General features: G+C 37.3%; 1 protein-coding gene across 17 annotated transcripts in view; it reads left to right on the plus strand.

The window, feature by feature from the left end:
• cacna1ab (calcium channel, voltage-dependent, P/Q type, alpha 1A subunit, b) overlaps positions 1 to 14,757 on the plus strand; it is a 148,039-nt gene that overhangs the window by 69,017 nt on the left and 64,265 nt on the right. The window lies entirely within an intron of this gene.

Here is a 14,757-nt window from a genome sequence, read left to right on the forward strand (position 1 = left end):
GAATGCTTCATTCTGTTTCGTCGATGGTAGCGTTCTGAAGTCAAACATTATTATGTAATAATTTGTATGTTCAGTTAAGGACTGAACATTAAAATCCGAGTGGCTCTTTTTGACAGATTAATTAAAAGAGTCATTTGTTTATGATTCAGACTACACTAGTCATTTTTTTTTTTTTACTTTTGCATGAAGTCAGACTTTTTGTCTGTTTTACTAAGCATTTCAAGGCCTTTTTAAGCTCTTAACTCAGATATAAAATAGATGATAGATCTATAGATTGCCTTATGACTGGTTGACTGCACATTATCCTTAACATGTATGCTAAAAGATATACTTTTCACATGGCTTAAGAGACAAACACACCCCCTCTGGAACTATGTACACAGCAGAGGTCTGGTTGCATGGACGCTGGCTCCCTCATGCCTTAATGAGCACACACACACACACACACACACAGATTCTCAAACACAGGGCAGATCACAGCAACACTATAGGGAGCAACCATCAGGGCACGTCTGAAATGTCACCTCACAGAGAAGCAGAGAGAGAGACAGACTGGTGTGTGTGGGGGTGTGTTGTAGTATCGCAGTTCTAAAGAAGGGCAGGGTCATGTGACTCCATTACTCCATTCCCCTGGGCCTTGAAATATTGGAAAATTAGAGAGAGAGAGAGAGAAGGTGTTGGTAGATGTGGAAAGATGTACGGACTGGAGAGGAGGAGATGAGAGGCTGAAGAATCCACGATGGAGTAAAAATACGGAAAAGCTCATTTATGCTGGTTAGTGCTGGTTTGCTTGGCAAAATGCTGGTCGACTAGCATTATTATTTTGATTGACAAAGGGAGGCTTGCTGGTTAAGCTAGTTAAAGGACTAGTTCACCCAAAATGAACACACACACACACACACACACACACTATTTAAAAGTTTGGGGTCAGTAAGATTTTTTTATTTTATTTTTTATTTTTTTAATTTATACTTTTATTCAGAAAGAACACATTAAATCAAATGTAACAGTAAATGCATTTATAATGTCACAAAAAAATCTATTTCAAATAAATGCTGGTCTTTTCAACTTTTTATTTATCAAAGAATCCTAAAAAAAAATGTACCACAGTTTCCGCAAAAATATTAAGCAGCACAACTGTTTTCAACATTGATAATAATAAGAAATGTTACTTGAGCACCAAATCAGCATATTAGAATGATTTCTGAAGGATCGTGTGACACTGAAGACTGGAGTAATGGCTGCTAAAAATATAACTTTGTCATCACAGGACATCACAGGACAGTTCAGTTTAAAAGTATATATTAAAATAGAAAACATTTATTTTAAATTATAATAATATTTCACAATATTACTGTGTTTTTGATCAAATAAATGCAGTCTTGTTAAACACAAGAGACTTCCTTCAAAAACATTTTAAAAAATCTTACCGACCTCAATCTTTTGAAGGGTAGTGTAAATATATTGTAAGTGTAAGAAAGTCTTACAGGTTGAGAACCTTGTGAAGGTGAGTATATGATGACGGAATTATTTTTGAGTGAACTGTCCCTTTAAAAAGATTGGTAAGGACACCAATATACCAGCATCCAAAATACACCATCCACTGCTGACCAGCAGTGCTTGTCTTTTCAACAGGGAACTAGTGAAAGTAGAAATGATGGGAAGAATGAGAGAAAAAAACTAGAACATGGAGGATAGAGGTGGAGGGGGAAGGGAAGAGAATGAGAACGAGGGAAACGTAATGGAGCAAGGCGAGCGGGTGTGTGTGTTTTCGTTAGCTGCTGCAGTAACCTGCTTTTCACTACTGCAGATGATCAATCAACTAGCCCCGCTTTTAGACACAGCCAGATCTTCACACACACAAGCAGCTGCGAAACTGAACATGGCTAATCATTAACTACATCCTCAATACAGACATTTTTACTCACCGTCGACTGCTGTGTGCGCACATTGGACACATTTGGACGCATCAGCTGACTTTCACAGCAGTATATGTGTGTGTTGTTGTGTGTGTGTTAGAGAGAAAGAGCTACACTTTTATGATACAATGCATCCTCCACGCTGCTTCCTGTAGCTTTGATTTCTATTTACAGTCAGACTCATACACACCTTTACCTACTGAAACAAACACACACGCATACTGTCACTTTGGACTGTCATGTTGTGTCACTTGTAGAAGCAAGTGATTGTGTGTTTTTTTTTTTTTTCTCTTTCAGTCCAAGAGAATATTTTATTTTATTTTATTTGATCTTATATTTTATTTTATAACATCTTATCTTATTTTATTATTTTTATTTATTTCATTTTATTAAAATAGTCTATCAAAAATAGTTTATTTTTTATTATAAACTTTTTATTTTATTAAAATAAGATCATTTAAAATATTTTATATATTAAATGCTGATTAAAATATTTATTTATTTATCTATTTATTAACATTATTTATGTTTTACCAGCACAGACCTTTACTTCCATTTTCTAGTGAACCAGCAGCATAGGAACGGTCTGAAAAACATTTCAATTTTGATTTGAATATAAATATTGTGATGTGATTTGATGACAGGCAGGTAATGGGCGCCAGCCATAGTAGGATTACTGCTTACTGCTTGCACAGTTGTTCAGTCTACTGCCAACATTACCAGCTGGCACAAGCTTTTTCTTGGTCTTAAAGTTGTTGTTTTACAGAGCCAATTTTTTTCCTCATTCTGCCACCATGCAAAACAAAACTCTTTAAATATTATTAGCTATTTCTAAAATTGTGAGGACATATAATGCCCTGTAAAGGCAGATATAATAAATATCTAGTTCAGTCATGAAAGCTGATTGAGATTCAACATCGCTCACAGGGGCGTGTTTAAGTTATTGGGGGCCCTAAGCATATCTCTGGGAGGGGGCCCCGCGATCGCGTTCCTGGGGGTTTATCAGCTGGCAATTTTCAATGCACATTTAAGAGTGCATGTTGCAACTATTATTAACAATAATGGAAAGATGAGGCTTATCAATATGTCACAATATCACCCTGTTTGGACTTTGTTTTCTCTTTTGCACCATTTCCTGCCACTCTGTCATCATAGTTATGCATTTCGATTCACAAGCTTGCAATTCAATTCGATATCAGTTATTTTGAATATACTGTATATCAGGTACAGTACATGACAAATTTTCTCAAGAAAAAAATATCTCTCAACTAATGCTGTAAAACATACATGGATCAGTTGGTACTACATTAATATTTTTGGTTAAAATTAACTTATTTGTATACAAATTTAATTAACTTATTAACTTATTTGTATACAAAATTTGTATACACTTAGGGACATTTTTATAATAATAAAGTTATAATAGGCCTACTAACTTTAAATTTATTTCTACTCTAATTCGTTTTTTGAAATATAAACATTTAAATGGTGGCTGTCAACTTAATTAATTTATTCAAACATGCATTATATAGGCTATTAAAGAACATTAAAAATTATAATTAATATGTAATATGGTGCATATATTTAGCTAAATGCTTCCCTCTAGAGTAAATTTTTCTAGCTGACTAACGAGTTTATGGTCACGGAGTATGTTTGGTTTGAGGTAAATGTGACGTTACGTTTGTTTGTTTACCAGCTTTTTTATTAACGTCTTTCCGTGGTTGAAACACTGATTGAGCGCGATTGCACGAGACATGATACAGATTTCGGTAAGTTACTGTATCTTTTAACATACCTTTAGATCATCACTCATGCTTATTTCGTGCTGTAACTGGTATTAAAGCGGAGGAGAGGATCAGTTCACGTGCGCTTCACGCTGCTGCTTCTCTTAACTGAGCTGCGCTACAGCGATCTGTTACAGTCTATGGTCACGACACATTAAAGAGCGCCAAATCCATATCCTCGCGCTTTTTTAAGTGAGTATTCGGAAATCCTTGACCTTTCCTAGTCGGTATACGGCATATACCTGCGTATCACGTAGACAACACCACTGTGGGGTCCCCCTTGGGGGTCCCACCAAGCCCGCAGGGCCCAACGCAATTGCCTGCTTTGCGGGGTGGGTAAACGCTACTAATCGCTCAACATTTTAATAGTCCGGTTCATTGTTTGCTATAAGCTACTCCTGCAGTGCACTATCAGAGTTCCTCTGAAACCCTCCTCCTTCCCCAGCTCCACCTGTCTAGATCTGCTATGGGATTTATGTCTGTTTATTTATGCAGCAGCAGCAGCATATCTTACATGCTCACAGCAGTTAGTCTGTAGTAGTAGCAAGTCCATACTTGTTCTGCAGCAGCAGCAGCGTGGCAGATCTAGTCTGTCAAGAACAAATAAATTACCATCGCCAAAACTATTCAGAGAGTTGTGATGATTGAACTATGATTATAATGTAATGAAAACTGGCTGCTATCAGGTGTTACATTAGTTTGAGGTTGTTTCAGCCTTTCGACTGGCAAAGAAATCGTAATTGCTGTGTTGGAATAAAGAACTCCAGTTAGAATTAGTCAGAAAATAATTACCAGAATATTGGACACAGATGTCATTACATTTCATTGTGCCCTGTCACATGCTTAAATGTTTAGCCATTTTTAGTGTCTGAAATGCTCTTTAGTGTGTCAGTTGAACAAGGATGTTGCTTCTGACAAGGGCTGTGGTTGCAGTACTCCCTCGAGTGTCTCTCCATCAGCTCGAAAACTCTAGTTCTACATTTTAGTTTCACCTCGTAGATTTTACATCAAGACGTCATTGAAGCTTGACAGCAGAGTGACAGACTCTCATGACCTCTGAGCAGAGTTTGCTGCTGGTCACAGAGCGGTCACTGGTCACAGCGGACAGTCTGAAAGAGCTCTTGTTGAATCTGCATTTGAGTACTTGACAAATAATGACATGAACTTGCTTTTTTCAGCATCAGGATTTTTTTTATATGTCAGTTAATGTGTGTTTGTACATAATAAAAAGACATGAATATAAAATTGATGCATATATAATTTCTAATATAAATATTATATATTATATGTATATATAATGAACAATACTTGTTTTTTTATTTTAGTAAGTTTTAATATTTGTATTTTTTATTTTAAATGAATTTAGTAGTACTTCCATTTTGAACCAGTACCGCTATTAGTTCCCTATCACATTCTGCAATACCACTGCCACTGCTTGTGCGCGTGTTGCCAATGTACAGCTCTTACTTGGCAGATTCCTGAGTCGTGACTGCGCTGGCTATTGGCTGCCTGCTCCGTGCCAATCTGTGACTTCACTACTGGCACACACAGCGAAGAGAGACAGAGAGGAAAAGAGTGAGAGAGTGAGCGAGACCGAGAGAATAACACCATGGTTTAGCCTGTAGAAGATTTCTCAGTTTCTGGACACACCTTAGCGCTGCCATGTGCAGCTGTTTCTATTGCGGTGTTATGTAATACCGTGGAAGGCCAGAGAAGACACCACTCTCTACTTTTCTCACTTTATCGTTCTCTCTTACTCTCTCTGGTCTACACCCATATATAGTCACTTATTTTAAAATTATATATTAAACAGTAATATATTGACCAAGATGGGTTGTTAACAACATGGAACAGCATTCTGGCACATTTGATTAAAGGGGTGGTTTATTATGATTTCACTTTTTTTAACTTTAGTTAGTGTGTAATGTTGCTGTTAGAGCATAAACAACATCTGCAAAGTTATGATGCTCAAAGTTCAAAGCAAAATGAGATATTTTCTTTTAAAGAAATATCTGTTTAAGGACTAAAAGATTTGGGAAACTGGGATTTGAAAGGGACAATGGACAATAAAAGAGTACTGCCCCAGAATTAGCTACAGAGCTAAATTTCATCTGCTGTCCCTGGGCAGGAGTAAACCAAATTATCAATAAAAATGCCATAAAATATAAACACAGTAGAATACAAAAAATATAAAAACATATTCAAAAATCATTACATTGTATAATCAATGATCACAAACCTGACTTGCCTTTAACCATCTTTTCAAATGTGATTTAAACTGCACAAAGGTAGTACACTGTCCTAATATCAGCTGGTAAATTATTCCAATTATTAAAAGCTTTTACAGAAAAAGCTGATCGAACAAAATCTGTTTTTCTAAAATGTGCTTCACAGTCACCTCCTAATGAGGCTCTTGTCTGTCTTATGTTATCAGTGCGCAACGAAACAAATGTCTTGAAAGGTGGAGGTGCAAGATCATTTACAATTTTATGCATTAAACAGCAATTGTGAAATATTACAAAGTTGTTAAAGGTTAAACGATTATGCTTTTGAATTATAAGACAATGATGATGTCTGTCAGATTTCTTATCAAACACTTTTATAGCACGTTTATATAAAATATGTAAAGGTCTAAGAGTAGATTTTCCTGCTTGTGACCATGAAGTAATGCAGTAAGAGAAATGAGAGAAAATCAAAGAGTGCAAAAAGATTCTTGCAGTTTCTGCTGAAAGTCTAATTGCAATACAGTACATAACACAAATGCAATAGCTTGTCATAAAAGCAAGATAACAACATGACAAGTTATAACCGTAATTAAACTAAACTATACCTGCTCTATCTTCATGCAGCTTACAACAGTTCCCACACAAGCGATTTATAGATTATCATGACAGAATATGCTAATCAATAACTTTAAGATAACTCCACATCAGCTACATAAATTCATCAACTAACCATTCAGAAACGTCCTGTTGCATTCTACATCTTGTCACTTCTTCTTGAGTCTCTTCGTCATTGTCTGACTCCGTTTTGAACATAAAAGGCTGAACAGTTTCTAACATTTTAAGTTACTTTGCGTGAGGTAATGTGAGGCACTGCTAACATGAGCTCTTGAAACTCCGCCCTCTTCTTGAGAGCAGCAGCTCATTTGCATTTAAAGGGACACACACACAAACTGAGCGTTTTTGCTCACCCTCAAAAAGTGACAAACCTAACATGCTATAAAAAATGATCTGTGGGGTATTTTGAGCTAAAACTTCACACACACACACACTCTGGGGACTTATTTTACATCTTGTAAAAGTGGCATTAAATGACCCCTTTATAAAAGACAACATTTATTTGCAGTTTGTGTGTCAATGCAATCCGTTCATGCAAGCAGTCCAGTTTCTGTTTGATCCAGTACACACTGTCACCATTTTCATACTCACTCAATAACCCTTTAAAGTTACAGTATGTAAGATTTTTGGATTCAAATAGCCAAAAACCACTAGAACAATGTTATATATTTTGTTGACTTGTGTACTTACTTTATGCCAAATGTTTCCAAGAATGTTTAAATCCAGAGAAATAAGCAATTTTAACCAGGACACGGAACCGTGTCCGTGCGTCACCTATCAATGACATCATACCCGCGCTACCCTCAATTTCTGGTTTTACTTTGTAGAAAGCATGGAAATACCAAAGAGGCTTTAATATATTATGTGTTTTATTAGACAGGTGAGCAACTGTATGGATACATTAATCAACAGAAAACTAGGGGAAAATTGTTACATAGCTCAACACAGTGTAAGTCTTATTGTTTAAATCTGGTTTGCTTGATTTACTGAGAGTACCATGTTTTACCTAATATCGATCTAGCTTATTGCAGTGTGCAACAAGTGTCTCAGCAGCTGCCGAGTGAACGCATAGAATAGCATTATAACAACTTTCAACACACAAATGTATATAATATGATAAAACAGCGCTGTGTTAGCCCACATATTTACGACCGGAAGAAGCGGAAGCGGTCGTCTGCGGCATAATTAAAGCTCCACTGCTCTCGAGCTGTTTTGTGTTTGTCTCTCATTAGCAATCGCTCCAGCGGCCTCGTTCAGCTCCAACGGCTTTCAGCTACACCCTGCTTCATACCACAGTAATGTTAATTAATCTTTAATACATTAGCTCATCCATGAATATGATTTCTGTCAGATTCTTTTCCACCAGCTGTAGACGTGAAGACATGGTCATCAAGCTATGCCTTTGTTTTGAATAAGCGACCTCTAGTGGCGAAAAATTACATATTGTGCCTTTAAAGTGTATTACATTAAGCATTTTGCTTAATTGTGCATGTTATGTCAAAGATAAATTGTTTGCCACCATAATATATGTGTCTACATGATCTTTTTTGAGAACATGTCCAGGAAGTTATGTCTGTGTTAACAGTACCGTTGCACCGACCGGACACCAGGTTAAAAGCGTGTTTCAGGAATAGATGCACTTTAAGTGAAGTGTGTTTGTGCGTGAGTGTGTGTTGATGTTAGAATAAGTGTGTTTCAGGGTGAGTGTGTGGTTAAGCCCTATATGGAGGTGAAGGGAAGGATGTCTTTCTCTAAATGACTGCAGAGCAATAATGATAATGGAAATGATGGCAGAGGTACAATATTCACAGAGGTAGAAAACCTCTCTCTATCCCTCTTTCTCTCTCTCTCTCACCACACACACGTCATGTTACAGACATTAACATACACCTTCTGCTTGTGTGTGCTTGTGAAGTTGCTCTTTCTCTTGTCCTTGAGAAGGCCACACACATGCTGGTTGCTACATAAGGACAGGTGGGAAGGACGACAACAGAAAGCCAGAGAGAGAATGTAAGGCTCTCAGTAATGGACGGAGAGTGTGTGTGTGTGTGTGTGTGTGTGTGTGTGTGTGTGTGTGTGTGTGTAAGAATGAGACACTGCATCCGTGTGTTATGTAGTTGTAAAGGGTGAAAGAGGTTTTCCATGTTTCTCTCACTCTCATTTTTCTTTCATCACAAACGTAATAGTGCAAGAGGGGGACTGATAGAGAAAAAAAGCATTTGTGGAAAAAGGAGGGAGCTGAGGGAGAGGTAGGGGGAACGTGAGGATGCAGAGGAAACACGGGTGCTTGGTAACAAGGAGCGGAGAGGACGAGAGGAGGGAGAGGGAGTGACCATCAGCTGTGTTGAGATCAGGAGCAAAAAAACGTGATATTATAGTCCTTAGATATGACTTTGTCGCTCCTTCAATTTAAATCTAAAGGATATTTAAGGATATATTGTCCACCAGGTAAAAATCCGAGGGTACAGTGTAGTATTTTCTCTCAGAAATTGCTAGTAAATTTCACAAATAATTACTAAGAAATTGCAAGTAACACTAAAATTGTATTTTCTTGTAAAACTTAATACAGTAATCTTGCATTTCATTTACAACCAAAAATATTTTTTTTATGAATGCTTAAAGTAACAGCCAGTGTCAGAATTTAACAGAAATTAAATCATTAATTTGCCGCCAAGATTTGGATATTTCTACTATTCTAATATGTGAGAACTATGTAATAACGCATTTTTAAATATAATTCTAAATATAGAATATTATGCTTAAAATATTATGATATGTGTGTATGTAATATTATGAAATACACACATTTTGGGGTGTATTATTTTAACTGTTTTTGAAAGAACATCTCAGTTAAGTATGTAACCCTCGTTCCCTGAAGGAGGGAACGGAGATGTTACGTCGGAACTGGGATTAGGATTAAGATCCCAGTTCATCGGTACGCTCTGACGTGACGTCGATCGTGACCGACTGAAAGGGAACTTAGTCTATTATGCTCACCATTATTTGATCAAAAATACAGCAAAAACTGTAATATTGTAAATTATTATTTCAATTTAAATTATGTTTTCTATCTTAATATATTTTAAAATGTTATTTATTTCTGTGATGACGAAGCTGAATTTTCAGCATCATTTATACTACAGTCTTTAATGTCACATGATCCTTCAGAAATCATTCTAATATGCTGATTTGGAGCTCAAGTAACATTTATTATTATCAATGTTGAAAAAAGTTGTGCTGCTACTGAATTTTTTGTGGAAACCGTCTTTAAGGATTCTTTAAATAGAAAGTTTAAAAGAAGACCATTTATTTATAATAGAAACCTTTATAATAGGTTACATTTCAATACATAAATGTATTTATTGTCACTTTTGATAAGTTTAATGCATCCTTGCACAATAGAAGTTTTAATTTTCTTAAAAAAAATCCTAAATAAAAAAAAGTGGACCAATTCACAAAGGGGCAAAATTTTTGCCCCCACTTTTGTAACTTTGCTCAAAAGCTTGGTTAATTTCTAATAGTAAGCAACATGATTCTGGCTATCTTTCATGTCTGTAGCACAAATAGTGCAGGTCAAGTTATGCACAAAGGTGTAATGCTGAGACTTAAGGGCTAATCTAAATCTTAATCTTAAAGGGATAGTTCACCCAAAAATGAACATTCTGTCATCATTTACTCACCCTCAAGTTGTTCCAAACCTTTGTAAATTTCTTTGTTCTGCTGAACATAAAGGAAGATATTTGGAAGAATGTTTGTAACACACAGATCTCGTCCCCCATTGACTACCGTAGTATTTTTTTCCCCTACTATGGTAGTCAATGGGGGGGCGAGACAGACATTCAACAAACATTCTTCCAAATATCTTCTTTTGTGTTCAGCAATACAAAGAAATTTATACAGGTTTGGAACAACTTGAGGGTGAGTAAATGATGACAAAATTTTCACTTTTGGGTGAACTATCACTTTAAGTGTGAGCAATAATAACAGGGATGTCAGCATTATCAATGACTAATTCTAAAGAAAGCCAAGTCAAGGAGGAGGAGAATACCATTTTGGAATGCATGATAAATTAAGTCATAAAAAAAAGGAATTAAGTAATATCATCTTCCCAGTGGTAAAAATGGACTCTTCCAGTAGTCTGAAGCCATGCTGATCAGATCAAACTCTCACACAGAAGCCTAATATGAGAAGTTAACAAAGAAGAAACCTATTCCACTACAAACAAGAGGCCTATTTTACAAACTTTGGTTCAAGAAAATAGATTGTGATACCAGATCACTGTCGCACTCCCCAAACAAACACCCTCATGTACCGCAAAAATGCAGCGTATTCCCAAATGCCCCGGCCTGAGTGTACAGCATTGAATAATGTAGAGTTCGGCTGCATATCAGGATGACCTAGATTCAGCATGAACGAAAAGCTGGAGGATTCCTGCACCGTTTTATTGCAGGAACCAGCTGTTTTCGCATGCTGACAACATGAGCAACATGTAGAGGACACGCTAAAGAGGTGGACTTTATGCAGTCAATGGTTAAACTGCGGATAAGTATGACACTGTGGTCAGTCAGAGAATCCTCGCCGTATAAAAGGGGGAGGGAATGGAGATCAATCGAAAGGGGACACTTTATCTCTCACTCCTGGCCTGGTTGCCGCGGCAATACCGAGATTCCATCAATGACAGAGGGCCCGTTGCCGCGGCAACGGTTATGAATGAGAGGAGGCTGGTAACCGTGGAGACTCCGTAAAAGAGGAATCGCCGGTTGCTATGGTGATGCCGTGAATGGGGAGAGACCTGGTGGCGTGATGTTGGAGAGAGACTTCCACGACCGTCATCCACATCTTCATTTTTTTTTTAAGTAAATGAGCAAGACAACACAGAATCTATTTTTAGAAACATTCTTAAAGCGTACACATATGAACGTAATATGTATCTTAATATATTATCATACACACATAAACTGTAAACAATATCAGCCATTTCACTAACTTCTACCAGACATAGCCACGCCCTTTCTCCAAATCAGAAAATCCTTTCTGTCAGTCATATTTCATATTTGGGTTATGATATGTCTTTCAAGGGTGCAAATTTTCTGATTATTATGTGTAATGTTACAAACACAGCACCTACAGTGCAAAAGAGAAGAGAAGGAGTGATAAACTGGTGTAGGGAGAAAAAGTAAAAAAGAGAAAGGCCTTTCGTCAGTGTGTGTACTCTGATTGATTGTCAGGTTTTCCCCAGCAGACGAAGGCCTTGACGCTCCTGTGAATCCCTCACTCCCTTCCTCTATAACACCCTGTCATCGTCCTCTCCCAGGGGCAAGGAGGCTTTCTCTTTCCCTTTACCTCTCTCTCTCTCTGTTGCTCTGTCATTCTCAGGGCTAACCGTGTGTCTTTTAATCTTTCCTCTCGGGTGTGTCCCAAATCACACTTTATTCCCTTCACTGGACTCTCCCACTGGTGCTGAGAGAGAGGGCAGTGACTACCTCATGAAACACTGTGAGAAATACAGAGACTTATTTGGCAGTTAAAAGGGTACTTCACCCCTGGCAAAATAGGCTTTCAATAAAACCTGGCTGCCTATACAGTAGAAAGGCAAAGAAAATGTTGAAATCGGTGCTACCTGACTAGAGAAAACAGAGAAAAAAGGCTGTTGTCTTCTCTTGTGCCACTCCTACCAGTCTGCTATGGATACACTAACCAGAATCAAACACCACATTGCTTTAGTAGAAAATACTTCTTAGCAAACTTTTAGTCATAATGGTGTTGACTTGTATTGTTCCTGGGTGCTAGAGTAAACGTTTAGTGGGAGTGAGTTACTTTTGGTTTCCAGTGAAGGATCCAGAGCGTTGTAGGCAGAGGCTAAATGCAGAGAATTGCAAATACGTCACGACTGAAGATCTGAAAAAACTCTGTTTGTAGTCAACATTTCAAATTGGTTGACCATGAAAACAGTGTTTCGGCCAAGCATAGGTCGTTCCGTCAGTTCCGTCCAAAGCAAAACGCCGTTGCGTACAGGTAAGAAAGCTATTGCCATAGTCTTCTATTTCTATCATAAGGCTGTTTAAAGAGTAGACAAAGTATGATATAATGTTCAGTGATAAACCTACCCTTACAATAACCGTTCTGTTAATAACCCTCTGACGATCCGACTGTCCGTACAAAAATGCGGAAGTATTATCTGTAGGTTTCACAAAAGCTTAGTTTAACTTAATGTACTAAGATAAATCAAACTTAAACAGAAAAAAAATGAATAAAAACTATATAAACATATATAAACACGCAATAAAACGTTAACTAAAATGAAAATGGAAAATAGAAAAATGAAAATGTATCCAAAAGCTATAACAGTCTCTCAGTGATACTAAAATAACACTGACGTGATCGCAAATGCTATTTTTTTAGATTCTTAGTGCTGCCACTACAGATGCTATAGCTAGTTTTTCAGAGCAACCGTTTGAAGGTTACTTTAAGTTAGTTAAACTGCCGTTTACAGCTAGCTGTCTAGTATATGAATGTGGATGGGCTTTTTTGACTGGGCCAATAAGCATCCACCTAGCAATCAAATAGCAATGTGCTAAAAACTACTTAGAACTTATGAGCAATCACATAACAACATCTGGACAGCCGCCTACAGTACCATAGAATCATGTTTTTCAGTGGCCAACCACAATATAATAACATATGTTCTTCAGAAAATATAAAAATTTAATTTAAAGTTTCATTTATCAATCATAAATTGTACCTATTTCAGTATTGGCCAGTTAGTGTTAGTGTTGTGTTCAAAATAACACCGTTTCCTATGACAGGCACTTTCTTTGACAGCTCACAACAGAGAGTTCTTATCAGCCAAATAGATGTGGACAGGGCCGCTCTTCTACTCTAACCCGAACGCGGGGGCTACAGCCTTTCTTTTCAAACTTTTGCAGATATACACACACTCTTTTCCCCTCTCCATCTGTCTCAAACTTGCACATACTCCTCACTCTAACACACACACACACACACACACACACACACGTCAGTCCACTCTTCCATCAAAAATACCGCAGGCCTTTTAGTGTAGTAGGATATCAGCGCAGTCAGCTGTGCTCTGTTATCCTGACTGCACTTACTGTACATAAAGTGTTTTTCACTGCCTGACCTGGAGGCAGTTTATTCCTTCCCGCATCTAAGTATCCACTGTTCCACAAAATAAAGTGTAAACTGATCTTATATCAGCAGCCGAAGCACTTTAGTCCTGATCTCTGATCAGTTCTTTAAGAGTCAAATGTAGATTTGCATCTGTCTCAGGCTTATTGAATCACACAAGATGGGTCATAAATAGGTGTTATTTGTTACGTGAGACAGCAGATATATGTAAATTAATTACTGACTGTTTAATCCAAATATCTCAGTTGGGTTTGCTCAAAGAGGGCACAGCTTGCTGATCTGTGATCAGGTCTTCAATTTAGGTTTGGTTGTGAATATTCGAGACAGATCCTATTATATAGGGTTGGCGCCATCTCTTCCTCATTTTAAAAACATTATTGCACTATGTGACATCACAATATAACTAATATGATCCAGATCATTGATTGAATTAGTCACAGTGTTCTTGCCAATGGAACGGCTTAACAGGAAGAGCTGAAGACATTAGAGAATGAGTCAGGAGACAAGTTTGCTGCATTCTGTCCAGTCTCGCTTAAGTCTATCCATCCATTCTCTCTCTTTTCTTTCAGCATACGTAGGTGTTTGCTGCATATTATGGCAGAGCAGTTAAAGGCCTATTGACCGAGCTAGTGGCTGGCGCTCTATATCATAACCACTAATGAATGAGCTCTTAGCAACATTGGCATCGCTGCATATACAGGGAACAGCAGAAGGGAAAGAAAAACTGTTGGAAAAAGTGCAAGAAAGGACGGCAGCCTGCTAAAACCTGAATTCAGTGTCAGTGTCGGTGTTATTATTAGATTTTTTTTCTTTTAAATATAGATCTAAATGTTCTGTCATTTTTAACCATTTTATGTGCATTTCTCAATACTGAATACAATTTTTCAACTAAATTTTCAATATGATATATATCGGCAATATCACACGAGTAGCCGTGTGATATGGCCGTATATCATGATTCGGCTGTAGGTAATCACAGCGTGCTGATATACAGCCATATCACACGGCTACTCGTGTAATATTGCATTTATGCAACAGTTTGATGGCACGAGTGTGTAAATAAAT

This window comes from Ctenopharyngodon idella, chromosome 11, assembly GCF_019924925.1.
Source record: "Ctenopharyngodon idella isolate HZGC_01 chromosome 11, HZGC01, whole genome shotgun sequence".
Classification (NCBI taxonomy): domain Eukaryota; kingdom Metazoa; phylum Chordata; class Actinopteri; order Cypriniformes; family Xenocyprididae; genus Ctenopharyngodon; species Ctenopharyngodon idella.